Source organism: Rhinolophus hipposideros, assembly GCF_964194185.1.
Source record: "Rhinolophus hipposideros genome assembly, chromosome: 5".
Taxonomy (NCBI): domain Eukaryota; kingdom Metazoa; phylum Chordata; class Mammalia; order Chiroptera; family Rhinolophidae; genus Rhinolophus; species Rhinolophus hipposideros.
In genome coordinates this window covers 45,726,299-45,742,967 of record NC_138051.1, presented here as the reverse complement: position 1 = coordinate 45,742,967, position 16,669 = coordinate 45,726,299, and the positions used below count along the sequence as shown (strand labels likewise).

The following is a 16,669-nucleotide window of genomic DNA, read 5'->3' as shown; positions in this document are numbered from 1 at the left end:
TCCCTCATTTAACAGACCGATAAACCAGGAAGTTGTAGACATGGCCCATAGCTCATGGTGAGTGCACTGGGGGGCAGCAGCAGACCCCGGGGCCCCAGCTCTCTTCTCCACACAGTGCTGCCTGCTCAGTGGCTAGAGAGGACCAGAGATTGGTTCGCTGCTTTTCTTCGTATTTGGGGTTTTCCCTGCATCTGGGGAGTGACTCCAAGGCCCCAGCACTGGCACCCCAACTCCACTGGAAGCTACTGTCAGCATCTTTGAATTGACCACAGCTGGTAACTTGAACTGAAACCTTTTGGTAGCACTATCTTATAGTACCATGAAGTATAAGTAATTTTATTTGGAGACATGTACTGCCTTTGAGACAAGTATGGGGAAAATATAATTTAGAAAGGAAGCCTCTGAGAAAGACACATTTATGAGTTACTTCTAGGAAAGCAGGTCACCAGAGCTAGGTGGGCTCTTCCTCTTGAGTGATATAAATGGGGCTCAGACTGGCTCCATCAGAGTAGGGGTCCCAATAGACCTTCAGAATCCAACCTCAAGACACTTTGCACGTGCCTACCTCACATCTGCAAACTACTTCCCCCAACGCTGTCATTCCACTGGGATAGACATTGACTGTGGCATCAGTGGGTATCCAAAATGTGGTGTGATTCATGTCCCAGATCTCAAATCTATGAATAACAACAAAAAACACAATTATGACAGAATATACGTAAGGGGTTTGTACATGACATATTACGTGTCCCTTTCCTGCTGTTTCACTTTCAAATTGACTGAAATCCAAAAGTGTCACTGTACAAAATGCATATTTCACTAAAAAAAAAGAGGAACATTGAGCAAGTCATGGTGCTCTCTGCCAAATCGTCTCCCACCCAGAAGTACCTTCTGGTTTCTTCTCCCTCGTGTGTTCCGACCTCTCTAGTACAGCTAACTGTTTATCTTTTTTTTTTTAAGATGACTAAGCTGAAGGTTAATGCATTACTGTATTTATCTAAATACAGCACCTTTCAAGAGCCTCAGTTCTTTAGGCTTAAATATCTACTGTCTCAGGCCATATTTTATTTATTTTATTCCAATGTAGACCGGAGTTGGTTCCATTTTATTGACTGCTTTTTTTTTTTAGCATCTTAAGTTTTAGATCTGCACTCCAAAAATTGAAGAATTTCCAAAACTGCCATTTTTATTGCATCAGTCTATTTACTAATTTCACATATTACTAAGCTGGCACCCTCCCACAGCTCTGTATGTGGGGTCCTGCTGGTATCCTTGTTAGCAGTCTGGTGGCCTGAGCCTGGGTTTTTGAGCACCTGCTGTGGTGACCAGTTTGGGAGCTGCCAGCAGAGAGAGAGGATCACCCAGAGAGACAGATGTGGCGAGTGCTATTCTGATCCCCAACAGCTCCTGAGTATTAAAATAGCTGGTGAGCATGACGAGACGTGAATGGGAAGGTTGCAGGGATGGCAGGAGGGATGGGAGCTGCTGCCATGGAGAGAGGGTTCCTGCTGGAATTGAACACTAACGGCATGTGGATGATGCATCTGGTACCCCAAGTGACGCCGCTGTTTGTAGGGGAGCAGATACGCAGAGCCCAACTGGGCCACGCAGCTGGCTCCGTGTGGAAGGCAAGGGGTGGGCCTTCTGCTGAATTCAGACGGCATTTGCGTGCCTGCAGTTCAGCCTGCACTTGGTGAATATGCACCTCGTTCGAGTGTGAATCCTGAACAGATAGAACCTGGGCCATAAAGATGAGAAAGAACCTGCTGTATCGTTCATTCAGTCATTCATTTAACAGACATTTATTGAACAACTTCTACATGGTGGACAGTGCCCTGACTGTGAGGATATATAAGTCCTCTGAGCATCAGTCCTGTAAGAACTCAGCACCAATCCCCGTGCAGCATGGGAAAAGGACTGTGCTGGAGTTGTGTGCAAGGGCCACCCTTCCTAGAAGGGCTGGCCAGGGGCTCATGATGGGAGGAAGCCAGCCAGAACAGACAAGATGTCCCAGTGCCACTTCCACCTGGGCTAGGGGTCCATTGGATTCAGCTATCGGCACAGAGGGCCAGGGCAGTGGGAGGCAGAGCAGCACCCTCGGGGAGAGTTGACTTTGTTTCTGGTACTGCTTGGCTCTCATGTGCCTGTCTTCAGCCAGGTGGGCTGGGGTGGAGCCATTCTTGTGAAGGGGTGAGCCACCCTTCTGATTTCAGCACCTCCTCTGACTGACATTGGACCAGCAGGCGTCTGGTATAAGGGCTGTGATGGCATGGGCAGAACCAGAGGGTTCTGTTTGTGGGACTCCTCAGTATCTCTTGTCACCACCTGGCTTAGGAAGAGGCATTAGAAGAGAATCGTGCTATGTGCCAATAGTCACCTTTGGATACCCTTTTCCCCAAAATACAGCCTAGTGCTGGTTTGTTACTTCCTGCAAATTATAAAACAGTGTCACTGATCCCATGTTTATAAATATTAAAGTACACATACTTGGGGGAATGTTTGGAGGAACATAGATATGCTAACCGTGATGCATGGTGGGATTGTGGGGGACTCATTTTCTTCCTTTAGCTCTTGTGCCTTTTCTGACTTTTCTCAGTGCTCATGTATCATTTTTTAAATAAAATTATTGAAGAAAAAAGTACTTTGAGAAATAGCTCCTCAGTCTCCCATCTCAAAATAAAACAAGAATAGAATTGAAACTTATACCAGTGGATGGTTTATATCACTTTATTCCTGAGAATAATCTACCATTCAGAATGACTACCTATTTTGTAGATGCTCTAGGAAAAGAAAAGAAAGATCTAGAGAGCTTAAAATAGTTGTTAAATAAAAATTTATATTTTTGTGTTGTTTTAGGGGATTATTGCTCTTACATGAATAAACACTAAATAAATTGATTCTCCACTCATCTCCATTCTCAAAATATACACTAGTCACAAGAGGCTTTATGGGCTAATTTTACAAAACATTCAGAAAACAGTTAAATAAATACAGTTTCAGAGATCAGAAAAAGGGAGAAAGCTACCCAATCCATTTTATGAGGCCAGTTTACTCTGACATCAATATAAGACAAAGATGGTACTAGGAAAAAGTTATACATCAATGTCACCTTTGAGCATAGTTGCAACATGCTAAATACAATACTTACTAATAGAATTCTTCGGTATATTAAAAACACATGCATCGTAACCAAGTATAGCTTATTTGGAGATAGCAATGCTAATTTAAATCAAAGGGTCATTTGCAGATCCAAGATGGCGGAGTAGATAAACACTGCCTGAGTCCTTCCATGAACACGTTAAAATTACAACTAAATTATAGAACAATCAACCTGGAGAACCACCTGAAGTCTAGCCAAACAGAAGCCCCATAACTAAAAATATAAAAAAGCCACATCACGATTGGTAGGAGGGGGGGAGATGCATAACGGGCCCCAAACCTCTGCGTGGTGGTTGAGAATCAGGAGGGATATCTCAGCTACACAGGTTCCGCCAGAGGATTGAGACTTTCTGGCCTCACACCAGACTCCCCAGCCCAGAAAAAGAAGGCCCCAGAATATCTGGCTATGAAAAACAGTGGAGATTCTGACCATCTGGGTGGGTTGGAAGGCTATGGGAAACTCAGACCTCTTAAGCAGCCCGCGCAGGCACTCACCTTGGGCTCTGGCAGAGGGACAGTGACTGGCGTCAGAGGCATACAAGGAGCAGACTGAAGTGTGTGGCTTGGAGCAAGAGCTGGAGGACAATTGCCATTCTCCCTGTGAGGTGTTCTTCTCCCAAGCAGCTGGCAGGCAGGCACCATCTTTCCCATGTTGAGCCCTCCCCCTATGCTTCCAGACAAATCTGAATCTGAATCTAATTGGCCTGGTGAACTTCACTGGGATCCCACCCCACCCAACTCGCCCAACACCAGAGGCACTTTCTTGTGAGCAGCTCCCAGGGAACATGGAGCAGGTGACCATGGAGACTGGAACAAAGTCCCACACAGAACCTACTACATAAGTCTAACCAGCCAAGACTGGGAGACATAGAAGATCTACCTAATACATAGAAACAAACACAGAGAGGCAGCCAAAATGAGGAAACAAAGAAATGCCTCCCAAATGAAAGGAACGAAGAAAACTCCAGAAAAAGAACTAAACAAAATGGAGGCAAGCAAACTACAAGAGACAGTTCAAAACAATGGTTATAAGGAACCTGGTGAGAAATTCAACAAAGAGATAACAAGCATAAAAAAACGTAGAAACATAAAAAAAGAACCAGTCGGAAGTGAAGAACACAGTAACTGGAATGAAGAATGCACTAGAAGGAATCACCAACAGACTAGATGAAGCAGAGGATCAAATCAGTTATTTGGAAGACAAGGTGGCAGAAAACATCCTATTGGAACAGCAAAAGGAAAAACTAAAATATGAGGATAGTTAAAGGGCCTCTGGGACAACATCAAGCATACCAACATTCGCACCACAGGGGTACCAGAAGGAGAAGAGAAAAAGCAAGGGATTGAGAATCTATTTGAAGAAATAATGACTGAAAATTGTGTTAATCTGACAAAGGAAATAGACATACAAGTCCAGGAAGTACAGAGAATTCCAAACAGTATGAACCCAAACAGGCCCACCTAGACACATTATAATTAAAATAGCAAAGGTTAAAGACAAAGAGAGAATCCTAAAAGCAGCAAGAGAAAGGCAACTAGTAACGTATAAGGGAGTTCCGATAAGGTTGTCAGCTGATTTCTGAACAGAAACTTTGCAGGACATAAAAGATTGGCATGAAATATTCAGTGTGATTAAAAGCAAAGACATACAACCAAGGCTACCCTATCTCTAAGGCTATCATTTAAAATCAAAGGAGAGGTAAAGAGTTTCCCAGACAAGAAAAAGCTAAAGTAATTTATCACCACCAAACCAGTATTACAAGAAATCTTAGAGGGATTTATTTAAGACAGGGAAAAAAATCAAAATTATGAATAATAAAATGGCAATAGCTACATATCTATCAAAAATTACTTCCAATGTAAGTGGATTAAATGCTCCAATCAAAAGACATAGGAGGGCTGAATGGATAAGAAAGCAAAACCCTTACATATGCTGGCTACAAGAGACTCATTTCAGATTGAAAGACACACACAGACAGAAAGTAAAGGAATGGAAAAAAATATTTCATGAAAATGGAAATGAGTAATACAAAAAAACTGGGGTAGCAGTACTTATACCAGAAAAAATAAACTTTAAAACAAAGGCTATAAGAAGACACAATGAAGGACTCAGTAATCCCACTTCAGGGTATTTATCTGAAGAAGCTCAAAACAGTACTTTGAGGAGATGTGTGCATCTATATGTTCATTGCAGCATTGTTTACAATGGCCAAGATGTGGAGGCAGCTTGGATGTCTGTAGATGGAAGAATGGATAAAGAGTAGGTGGTACATATATACAATGGAATATTGCTCAGCCATGGAAGGGAATGGGTTCTTACCATCTGTGGTGGCATGGATAGACCTGGAGTATATTATGCTGAGTGGAGTGTCAGGCAGAGAAAGACAGATGCAATGTGATTTTGCTTATTTGTGGAATCTAAAGAAAAAAATAAACAAACAAAACAGAAACAAATTCATAGATACAGAAAACATTTTGATGGTTGCCAGATGAGAGGGGGCTTGGGGATGTGGATGAGAAAAGGGGAAGGGATTAAGAAGTACAAATTTGTTGTTTCAAAGTAGTTTTGAGGATGTAGGGTGTAGCATAAGGAATATAGTCAATAATATTGTAATAACTATGTATGGTGTCAGAAGGGTACTAGATTTGTTGGGGTGATAGATGGGAGGGGGTTCAGGACAAGGTGAAAAGGGTGAAGTGATTAAAAAGTATAAATTGGTAGTTACAATATAGTCATGGGGATGTAAATAAAGCATAGGGAATATAGTCAATGATATGGTAATAGCTATTTATAGTGCCAGGTACTGGATTAGTCAGGGGATCACTTCTTAAATTATTTATACATCTAACCACTGTGCTGTATGCCTGAAATTAATATAAAATAATATTGAATGTCAACTGTAATTGAAAATTTGAAAAAGAGGGAAAAAGTGAAAGTGAATAAGAGGTCCAAATTTCTAGGAATAAGATAAATAATTCATGGGGATGTAATATATAGCATAGGCAATATAGTCAACAATATTGTGATATTTGTAGTGTCAAAGGGTTGCTGGACTTATCATGGTGATCTCTTCTTTAAGTATATAAATGTTGAATAACTATGGTGTACCCCTGAAACAAATATAATATTGTATGTTAGCTATATTTTAAAAAAGCAATAAATCAAAAGGTAATTTAATAATTGGTGAAATTCACATATTAAAAGGGATAAGCCATATGATCATCTCAATGGGTACAAAGAAAGTGTTTGATAAAATTAGATATACATTTCTACCTTCAAGCAAAGCCTTAGCAAAATAGGAACAGAAGAAAGATTCCTATCTTGATACATGGTATCCATCAAAAGCCCACAGCAGACACCATATGTGGTGGGGAAATTTTAGAGACAATTCTATTAAAGTCAGGAACAAGACAAGGAAACCGAATAGCACCCCTACTAGTCAACATTGTACTAGAAGTTCCCACCAGTGCAATAAGGCAAGATAAAGAAATAGGAGGTAGAAGAAAAGAATCATTTTGTACAGGCAATGTAGCTGTCCACATAAAAAAAAATTCAAGAGATGCTACATAAAATCTATTAGAACTAATAACAGAACTCAGAAGAATCTCAATTGGAGATAAACACACAAGAATCAGTTGGGCTCCTATATATCATTAAGAACCATGTAGAAACTGTAATAGAAAAAAAAATTACACTTATAGTAGCAACCAAAACTATATGGTACCTAGAAGTGAATCTAATGAAAGATATGCAACACCTTTATGGAGGTAACTATAAAACACTATTGAAGAACACAGAAAAAGATCCGATTAAATAGAGTAATATATCATGTTAATGGATGGGAAGCTTGATATAAAGATACCAGTTTACCTCAGATTAATGTAGGGTATTCATGGCATTTGGTCAAATGATCTTAAAATTCATATGGAAAAGTAAAGACAAGAATAAAGAATTTCTAAGAAGAATAAAATGTTGGGGGGGTGCTTCTGTATGGCCTACCAAGACTTATTGTGAGTTATAGTAATTTTTATAGTAATTGAGACAGTGTAGAATTGGTACTAAAATAGACAAATTGATCAATGGAACAGAACAAAAAACACAAACCTATGCAGTATGGAAACTTGATAAGAAAAAGGTGGCCTAATAGATAAGGAGCAGAAGGACGAACTATTCAATACATTGAATAAATTGAGAGAGGGATATCTCACACAATATGCACAAATAAATTCCAGATGGATTAAATACCTAAATGTGAAGTGCAAATGTGGGGACAGAGCAAGGAGTGCAGTTTCCAGGCTCTCGGCCTCATGTAGAAAGGTGCTCACTCAGGTAGTAAATGGCCATCAACTCTGATTGGATGGCCATCAGCTGTGGCTAGTTGGCCATCAGCTGTAACCAGTGAGCCATTGGCCACTAATATAACTGCTATGGCTACGCTAGTAGCAAATGGGGGCTAGCAAGAAAAATGGGGGCTAGCAAGAAAACGGTGGCTGAGCTAGCAAGAGCGGATTGCAGCTAGCAAGGGGTCAGTTGGCAGGCAGAAAAGCGGACAGCAGGTCGCACGTCGTGTGAATCCAACCACCAGTGAGACTATAGTGGTATGACTCCCCTACCTATGGCTCCGTGGGTGTTCCTTTTTGGCCAGGCCACATCCTGCGTTCTTATGTGGGGAGCGGGAGCTGAGACCCCGCATGACACCCTGCATGACAGCAAACCTTAAAACTTCTGGAAAATATGAGACTCACTTATCAACACATTGCAGGAAAAGATTTTTTTAAATGAGATACAAAACTCATGAACTATAAGGAAATATTGATAAATTTGACTGTTAAAATTTTTAATTTCTGGGGCCGGCCCGGTGGCTCAAGCAATTGGAGCTCCGTGCTCCTAACACCCAAGGCTGCCAATTCGATTTCACATGGGCCAGTGGGCTCTCAACCACAAGGTTGCTGGTTCAACTTCCGCAAGGGATGGTGGGCTGCACCCACTACAACTAACAACGGCAACTGGACCTGGAGCTGAGCTGTGCTCTCCACAACTGAGATTGAAAGGACAACTTGACTTGGAAAAAGTCCTGGAAGTACACACTGTTTCCCAATAAAGTCCTGTTTTCCTTCCCCAATGTAATCTTTAAAATAAAAAGTAAAAAAGAAAAACCAACAGATTAAAAAAAATTAATTTCTGTATGACTAAAGACATCATATATAAAGTTAAAAAATACTGCAGACTCGTTGGAGATGGTTGTAGCTTCTGTGATGAGCAGATGACTAGAATTCGTAATATGTTAAAATCTCCTACAAATTAGCCAGAAAAAAAGACATACAGTTGAATTGGGAAGGGGAAAAAATGAGTAAATTATATGAATAAGCAATTCACAGATGAAAGACCTGAATGTTCAGTATATACACAAAAATATATTGAATCTCACTGGCAATCCAAGAAATATATATTACAACAAGATACTGTTTTGTACCTATCAGATTGGCAAAAAATTTAAAGGTGGACTATTTGAAATGTTGATGGGGAAATGGAACCACAGAAACTCATACACTGCTGCTGGGAGTGAAAATTAGTGCAATCTCCTGGGAAAGCAATTGGCACACTCTCTGTTACGGGACCTGACCTGTTGTGTGTGTGCACAAAGAGATATGTCTGTGGACTCTTTTGCTGGGAGAAAGTATAAAGAACTTAAATGTCCACCAACAGGAAACATGGATATATAGTATATTCATATAAGCGACTAAATGGCTCAGATAAATCTTGAAAGCATGATGTTGAATGATGAGTTGCAGAAGAAGAATCTGTGTAGTATGACACCTTTATCTGAAGTTTAAAAACACTCTGAGCATTCTAATGTCTATGCATGCATACTCATGAGGCAAAAGTATAAAAAATGCATGAGACAAAGACGCATCAACTTCTGAAGTACAATTAGATCTGGGGAGGTGGAAGGAAAAGAGAGGGAGTTGAAAACGAAGAGGGATTTACCTCACTCTGTCTCTGAGGACAAAACACTTAGATTCGTTCTATCTGGATGGTGGCCACACAAGCAGAGTTTGTTATATCATCTTCTGTTTTGTCTGTATATTTGAAATGTGTAATGGTTTTAAAAAAATTTTTTTCTGACAAGAAAAACCAGCTCAATCTCCATCTGAAAGTGGACAATAACTCTAAACACATTTAAACTAAATTGATATTTATCACCTCATGAATGGCAGTTTAGTGTGGCGGATTGAAGCACAGGACTCCGGCGCAGCCTGCCTGGGTCTGAATCCAGCTCTGCCTCTCTGAAATGGTAGCTTTAACCAAGCTACTTACTCTCTCTTTGCTGTGGTTTCCTTGGAAGTAAAATGCTGCTGCTGCTCCTGCTGCTGACGATGATAATGGTGGTGATGATGATGATGATGACGGTGGTGATGCTTGAAAGTGACCTAACATTCAGACACAGTAGTTATGTGTTAGGTGTAAGAGAGTGAAGGAAGCCATAAACATGCTTTGTTTGAAGAAATTATGTAAAGTAGATGTTGTTTTTAGTGATGGTTGCTCTTCTACTGCAGTGAGACAAAAATATTTCTCAGATCTCCAAAATTAACCTGTTGAGTTGGAGATGATTCACCCCCCGGTGACTTCACAGTTAGCTCTGAGAAGTAAAATTATCACTCATTCACTTTTCAGAGCTGGCTGTAAAATCAATATAAAAAACAAAATCAGTATGTAACTGTTGAAATATGTATCTTCAAGTTTTGATGAATATGTGGTATTGTTCTGTTACATAAGAGTGGCCTTTTTTTGTTTTTTGTTTTTTTTAAAGATGAAATGTAAATCTCCTTGTTAGATGGGAAATTAAATTGAGGCCTATTTAATGTCTCAAATAAGTGAGAAATCACCGTCATTAGGGAGCCAAGGATAATTATCTGAAAGCAGATGCAGGAAGGCAAAGATTGCAGGCTTTGTCTGGAGTTGATGTGAACTGCAGCTCTGCTACTTACTAGCCTCATTCCTAGCTTTGAGTAAATTCTTTACATCTGTTGTGCCTTAGATTCCGCATCTATAAAGTGGGACTCTCTCTCTTGCAGAACTCTTGTGAGGATCAAATACATGGTGTACACGACCTTGGACACATAGTCTGTGCTTACAGCTTATCATCATCTCTGATGTGATTATTAATTGAGTTACAGATTCCTCATTGCCTATGGATGGATGGATGGATTGCGGGGGGAGGGGGGGCGGGGGACTGGGTACTAAGACGAGATAATGAGCTGGAAAGTCTTACAGATGACCTTGCTAATATTTCTTCACTTCACCTGAAACAATAAGATATTTCAAGGCCCAGAAATTTTTTTGAAATGAAAAAAACTTGGTCTTCATCTTGAAGATGATCAAATGCTGCTTTTAATGTGTAATTAATCCAGTGCAAGGTATTACAATGATCTGAATCTGCTTTCCTATCAGAAGCACCCTTGAGGGCCGGTTAGAGCTCCATGCTCCTAACTCCGAAGCTCCGAAGGCTGCTGGTTCAATTCCCACATGGGCCAGTGGGCTCTCAACCACAAGGTTGCGAGTTCTATTCCTCAAGCCCCGCAAGGGATGGTGGGCTGTGCCCCCTGCAACTAAGACTGAAAGGACAATAACTTGACTTGGAAAAAACCCAATAAAATCTATTTAAAAAAAATAAAAATAAAAATAAAAAGCACCCTGTTTGACTACCACTGCTTTGGTATGTCCTTGCTCAGCATCCTAAAACCTCCAATAGAGCTAGGAAATAACATCATGCCTGGTCCCCCCAAAACACTCACATCCTCCTTCCTGACCACTGGAGGAATGAATCTCTAGGACTGAGCAGCCACCAAGGGCAAAGCCAAAACTCTGTGTCTCCTCCCAGGCCTGAGCCAAAGGCAAGATTTAAGGGTTACCCAAGGCGGAGCTGGAGGCAAGTCGGCTGGCCACATGGCAAAGGGGGTGAAGATCGGCTAATGCAACAGCCCCTCCTCTGCGTTTGGTTTTCTCTGGCAATTCAGTTCCTTCTCCTTCCACCCTCCACCCCAATCCTATGATACCTAAGCCTGCCTATCACTTCCTATCCTCACTTTTAAAAACCCATTCTCTTCCTGGGGGAGGAGGGGCGGTTTGGTGGTCGCCTGGGAAGGATACACTGTGCCTCTGACTACAGTGAAACCCAGCAAGCTGTGACTAGAGACCGCACTTTCACCAGCAAAGCAGGTATTTGCATTTTACAGGAAGAACCTGATTATCCCTCAGGATAGCTCGTTGGCTAATTATTTAGGGAAGATGGGTTTTTTCACCATGTCTTGCTCGACGGAAAGGGACACGGTTTAGATGGGAAAATGGAAAGCTCGGACTAGGACAGGCTGAGTTGGTACCCTACTGCACAAGCGCGTGTCACCCAGATGCCCCCCCGCCCCCCGGGCCTTTCTAACTCAACACGCTCAGGACTGAATCATCTTGCCCCCATGCTCCCAGATGCCGGTTTCAGTGCATGGTGCCTTAATGCCCACCCTCCCACCACCTGTCTTCCAAGCTAGGAGAAGCACCGGCATCCATGCTGCGCTGTACTGCCTCTCCCCATCACCCATAGGATAAGCCAGGATCAGAATCACAATACATTCATCTCTCTTGCTAATTGCCATGGCTTCCTACTGCCTCAGGGAATATCTCAAGACAAGTAACTGAAGTCCGTATTTCAAATCATCTTATCAGAATTTTTGAAATTTTTACTGCCCATTTCTTGTCCGATCAGATTAGATCATTCCTTTTACTTTATAATTGGGCTCAGAAAAGCTGGTTTGATAAGGAGGACCCATGTCAGCTCTGCCATTTTCTTGCTGTTCCCTTGTGCTGTCATGATTAGGGTATTGTCTTCAGTCCTCAATTGTGTTTCTTGCAGGAATCTTTTGAAATCACTGGTGCGTTTTGTGAGGGTGAGTTTAGTTAGAACTAAATAATATAATCCGTGAGTCCGTTTAACCAAGCACACATAAACTCATGCTGAGATAAATCAAAACTGCTGCAAGGGAACAAACAAGTAAGGGACACGCTAAATAACCTGCCCTCCCCAGGTGGGGCTCCTTCCCCTCTGCCCTCGGAACACCACACACCAGTGGGTCCTAGGGTCATTCTGTATGGTAAGTATTAGTAAAGCTTAATTTATCTCAAAACAAGGAAAGAGAATAGAGGTTCTAATATGTTCACTTTGCATACCGGTCAGTGGTGCCAGATGGAGGCTGATACCCTCCGGGTCATGGTGATCCTACCCACAGGACCCAAAAGCTGCCTGCTTCGAATCACAAATGGTGCAAATTTGGGGGCCTCAGGTCTTCTCAGGAGCAACAGGGAGCCAAAGGATATGTCCTCAAGGCAGGTGGCTCTCTTGGAAGGTAGGGGAAGGGTCAGACCTAAGAAGGACTCAAGGATGCGCTGGACTAATGCTCAGTCAGAAAAATCCATTTCCTAATCCTCCCAGGCCATCTAAATTTTACCGTGATGCCTTTTAAAGTATTCCAAAATACCTTTCTTAAGCTTCAAAACTGCCATCTCATTCAAGCGTGAAATGGATCGGATCAACACAAGGCATTTTTTATGAGCTTTGCGGGGAGGGGAGGATCAAGGGTTTGACATGTCCCTAAGTCAAAGGCCCACCATCCCGTGATGATTTCATTTCTTTGTGCCTCTACCAGAGCTGTGTTTTTTCTTTACTATTCCAGCAGCATACAAACTGCAGTTTTATACAAGAAAATGTTTTTCAGTTTGACTCCAAAGGAGTTGTGACAACTCAATTAGTCTTTCTGGAAACCATAATTGTATTAGGTTTGCATTTCAATACACTACTTAAGTTTCCTTAACATTTGTCCCCACAGCTACATAGGTTCAACCAAAAACCAAAGCAGAGGCAATTTCTTCTCCAGAAGGTGTTTTAGCATTGTCAAGGATATCCCATTCTGCAGACCACATTACCCCACAGCCAACCCCCACCCCCCCTTCCTCATCATTCACCCAGAGAACAGACAAGGAAGCAGGAAGGGTGTCAGTCTCCCCTCTGGCACCTGGTCCCTTATCAGTAGTGAAGGATGGAGCACGAGCTTCTCTGGGTACATGTGCAGGTGAGCAGAAGGCTAGGTGCTCGTGAAAGTTCAAAAAGTAGTTTGCGAGGCTGTTCCATCTCAAGGAGGCTTGCTTGAACTTTTCTTTCAAGAGTTAAGAGTAAGTGATTGAGTACCAGAAACCTGGACTATCACAACCCCCCTCTGCCCAGGGTCTTACCCTTGCTCATCCCCTCGGGTCTCCCCTCCCACTTCCTTTGTACTCTGATCCTCCTGCTTTGATGAATGATGCTTATTAAGTGCCACAGATTGTTCTTCTCTGGGTACTATCTCCACTCCAAACTTCTACTAAACACTTTTAGCTGACTCTCTTCCTTGTCGTCCACCAGAATGATGTGCTACTGTGCGAGTGGGGCTATTCCAGAGAATTTCCAATTTTATCATTGTGACACAGCTCTCCATACTCATGTACAAGTCTTTCCCAACTTAACCAGAAATAGAAAAGTTGCCAAGTCCTGTGGGTAAGGAGAAAAGAGTTGAGTCTGTCCCCCCAGCCCTCTCCACTGTGATCCATCCTTGGTTGCTGCTCAGAGCTCTTCCTGGGCTGTAGCTGACAGCTCAGAGCCTTTCACCGTTCATAACCATCATGTACTTTGTTTGCCTGAATGTATCAGCTTGCTCTTACCGTGCTGAAGTTCATCTGCCTCTTCTCTGCCCACTTGCCCAGCGTGGTAAGAGCTTCTTGCTGTTTATCACCACCAGCGTGGCACTTCACCGTCTGGGAGCGCTTAGTGTTTTCTAGAAACGTGAAAACATCATTTGTACTACCGCTGAACATCATGTCTAGAAACATCAACTCAGACTGGCCCCAACACTCTCCCATGGAGTGAAGGGCCCACTTAAAATATTTTTTGCTTTCTCTCGCCAAACTAGTTCACTACGACTGTCATGCCATTCTCCCAACATAGTTCTGGTGCTTTTCCTTTCCTTGTAAATGTAAAGGTGCTTATCCTCAGAGCACTGACTTTGTAATTCTTTTACTTGAGCTCCTCTATCAGTCTTGCTTTAAGGAAGCCCGTTTTCCTGTTTTTCGTTTTTGGGGGTTTTTTTCTACGAGGATGAATTTTGTAGCTTCCTCAATTTTGTCTCATTGTGCGAGTCAAGTGAGATATACAATAGCTGCATATCACATTTTTAATCTCCATTCTCAGAGGTACTGTAAACAATCCATTACTTTTCATGGTTGGGGAATGGAAACTTTTGTTCAAACATGGTGAAAAGGATCATCTCTGGTTGAAAGAGCCTTCTTAATCCTTGTACACAGGAATAAGAGAACGATTTTTGCCAAGACCTATTCTAGATCTTGTGTTGTTTGCACAAAACAAACCACTTACTTAGGCCTGTTTCCCCAGCTATCCCAAGTGCACTCCTGCCTTGGCTGACAGAGCTCATACTCTTCCTCTCCGCCTGCAGTATTCCTCCCTGGCGGTGGTCTCCAATGTGGTTCCTCTGCAGAAGGCTGGATGAAAGGAAACAAGCCCAAGTTTTAATGTCTTCTGAATAGGCCTGCCCCACCCAGCTCTCCCTCAGCACGTACGCTCTCCCTGAAATCGTACATGTATGTTGGAAACAGTAGTGTTTCCCCCAACTGTCCCCCCACAGATCCCTGGGAGTTGTTAAAGTTGACCAGAGTGGTGTCTTGATATTTTTTTCTCTGTGTTTCCCCAGCATTTCCCATAATGTATACCACGGGGTCGTACAGGGATATACATATTTGTGTATAAATATATACTTGTGTATAAATATATACTTGTGTATAAATATATACTCGTGTGTGTATGTGTGTGTGTGTGTGTGTGTGTGTGTATATATATATATATATATATATATATGTATGTATGTATTCCTATAGTCCAGTAAATTTGAGAAGTAGTAGGCTCAACAAAACTCCACAGATACCGTTATTAACAAAACTTCTCAAGGCCTTTAATAAGCTACCTGGTATGGCAAACCATGAAAAGCCAGTCACAATATATACTCCTTTACAAACTCATTTAAGTGACCACAGAATCTTTTTCTCCAGGAGCATCTAACAGGACGAGTCTTCTATAGGACACACACTGGGCATGTCGCGATCAGTGGGTCCTACGTACAGCAGGTCAGAATCACTTAGGGAGCTTGTGATTACTGGACCGACTCCTTAAGATTTGTAATACTGAGAGCCTGGGGTAGAGTGTGGGAATGTGCTTGCTTGTTGTTGTTTGTTGTGTTTTTTTAAAGATTTCCTTATGATTTTGATGATGACTCTTGATCTTTAAGGCTTCAGAGATGCTATCCCTGTGACCCTCCTGAGCCCTCACCAAAGAACTTTTACCCAAGTCCCTTTGTAGGTAAATAACACGTTTATGCAAGAGAGATGCTGGGGGAAACCACCCCAGGCATTATGATTTGGGGAAAATTGCTGGCCTGTTTCTATGCCCTTAGAAACCACTTCCTAACATTGTAGCCAGCCCCGTCTATCCACATTCAAGTCCACGTGCAGAGTACACAGAGTTTCCCCCAGTTGTTCTCACTGATGCCAACTTGGGCTATTTCATGTGTTTCTGTATTTTGTTTCATTTGTCTATTATCTTGCCTCTCTGTAGGACCATATTCAGAGTAGGACCCAAATAAATACTTTTGGGGTAATGTTCCCTATAGCATTTCATACAGAACAAATAGTAAATGTTCAATAACTACAGAGAAACCAGAGACAAAGGGGACTTTGGCCCAAAAATAGCACACTAGGAGCATTTTTAAACAGACAATAATGGGTGTTTTATTACTGTGGTATGTATGTTACAATGGACACATTTAAAAGAATAATTTGAAAGGTTAATTTTAAAACATCAATCTTTATAACATCTAGAAATTATAACTAACTAACCATACGATGAAAAATACCTGCTGTCAAGTTAAAAAATATGCCATAAGAATTTTTCAAAATTCTTATGGCGACATATGACTAAAATGTGTGACAGCCACAGCTCTAGAGAAAATTGTTGGGAATGCTGATAGTGAAAAGAGCAGGGTTTGGAATCCGGATGGCAGGGAAGCCTTGATAAAAATGCCAGCTTCACCCAACTCTAAGGGTTAAAACCATGAAGTGCCTGGCACAGAGCCAGCACTCCTTTCATTTAGTCACTAGCTGCCATGTGCCACCAATGCACTAGGCTCTGGGCCAACAGTTGGGCTTGGACACAAGTCCCTGCTCCCACAGAGCTTACATTCTAGTGGACACATATTTGATTCATTGCTTCTGTGTAAATGCACGTTTGCTACATTTCCAGAGAGTCTCTTAAACTATCTTATTCTCAGGCAATTTTTAGGAACTGTTTCTACAAAGAGGTGACTCATTTTTTGATATTCCAGAACAAATCTATCTAGATCCCATTGTTCCCATGAGAAGAAT

General features: G+C 41.8%; 1 protein-coding gene across 1 annotated transcript in view; it reads left to right on the top strand.

Annotated features, from left to right (window-relative positions):
- The window catches only part of TNFAIP8L3 (TNF alpha induced protein 8 like 3), a 42,624-nt gene that overhangs the window by 22,304 nt on the left and 3,651 nt on the right, over window positions 1-16,669 (top strand). The window lies entirely within an intron of this gene.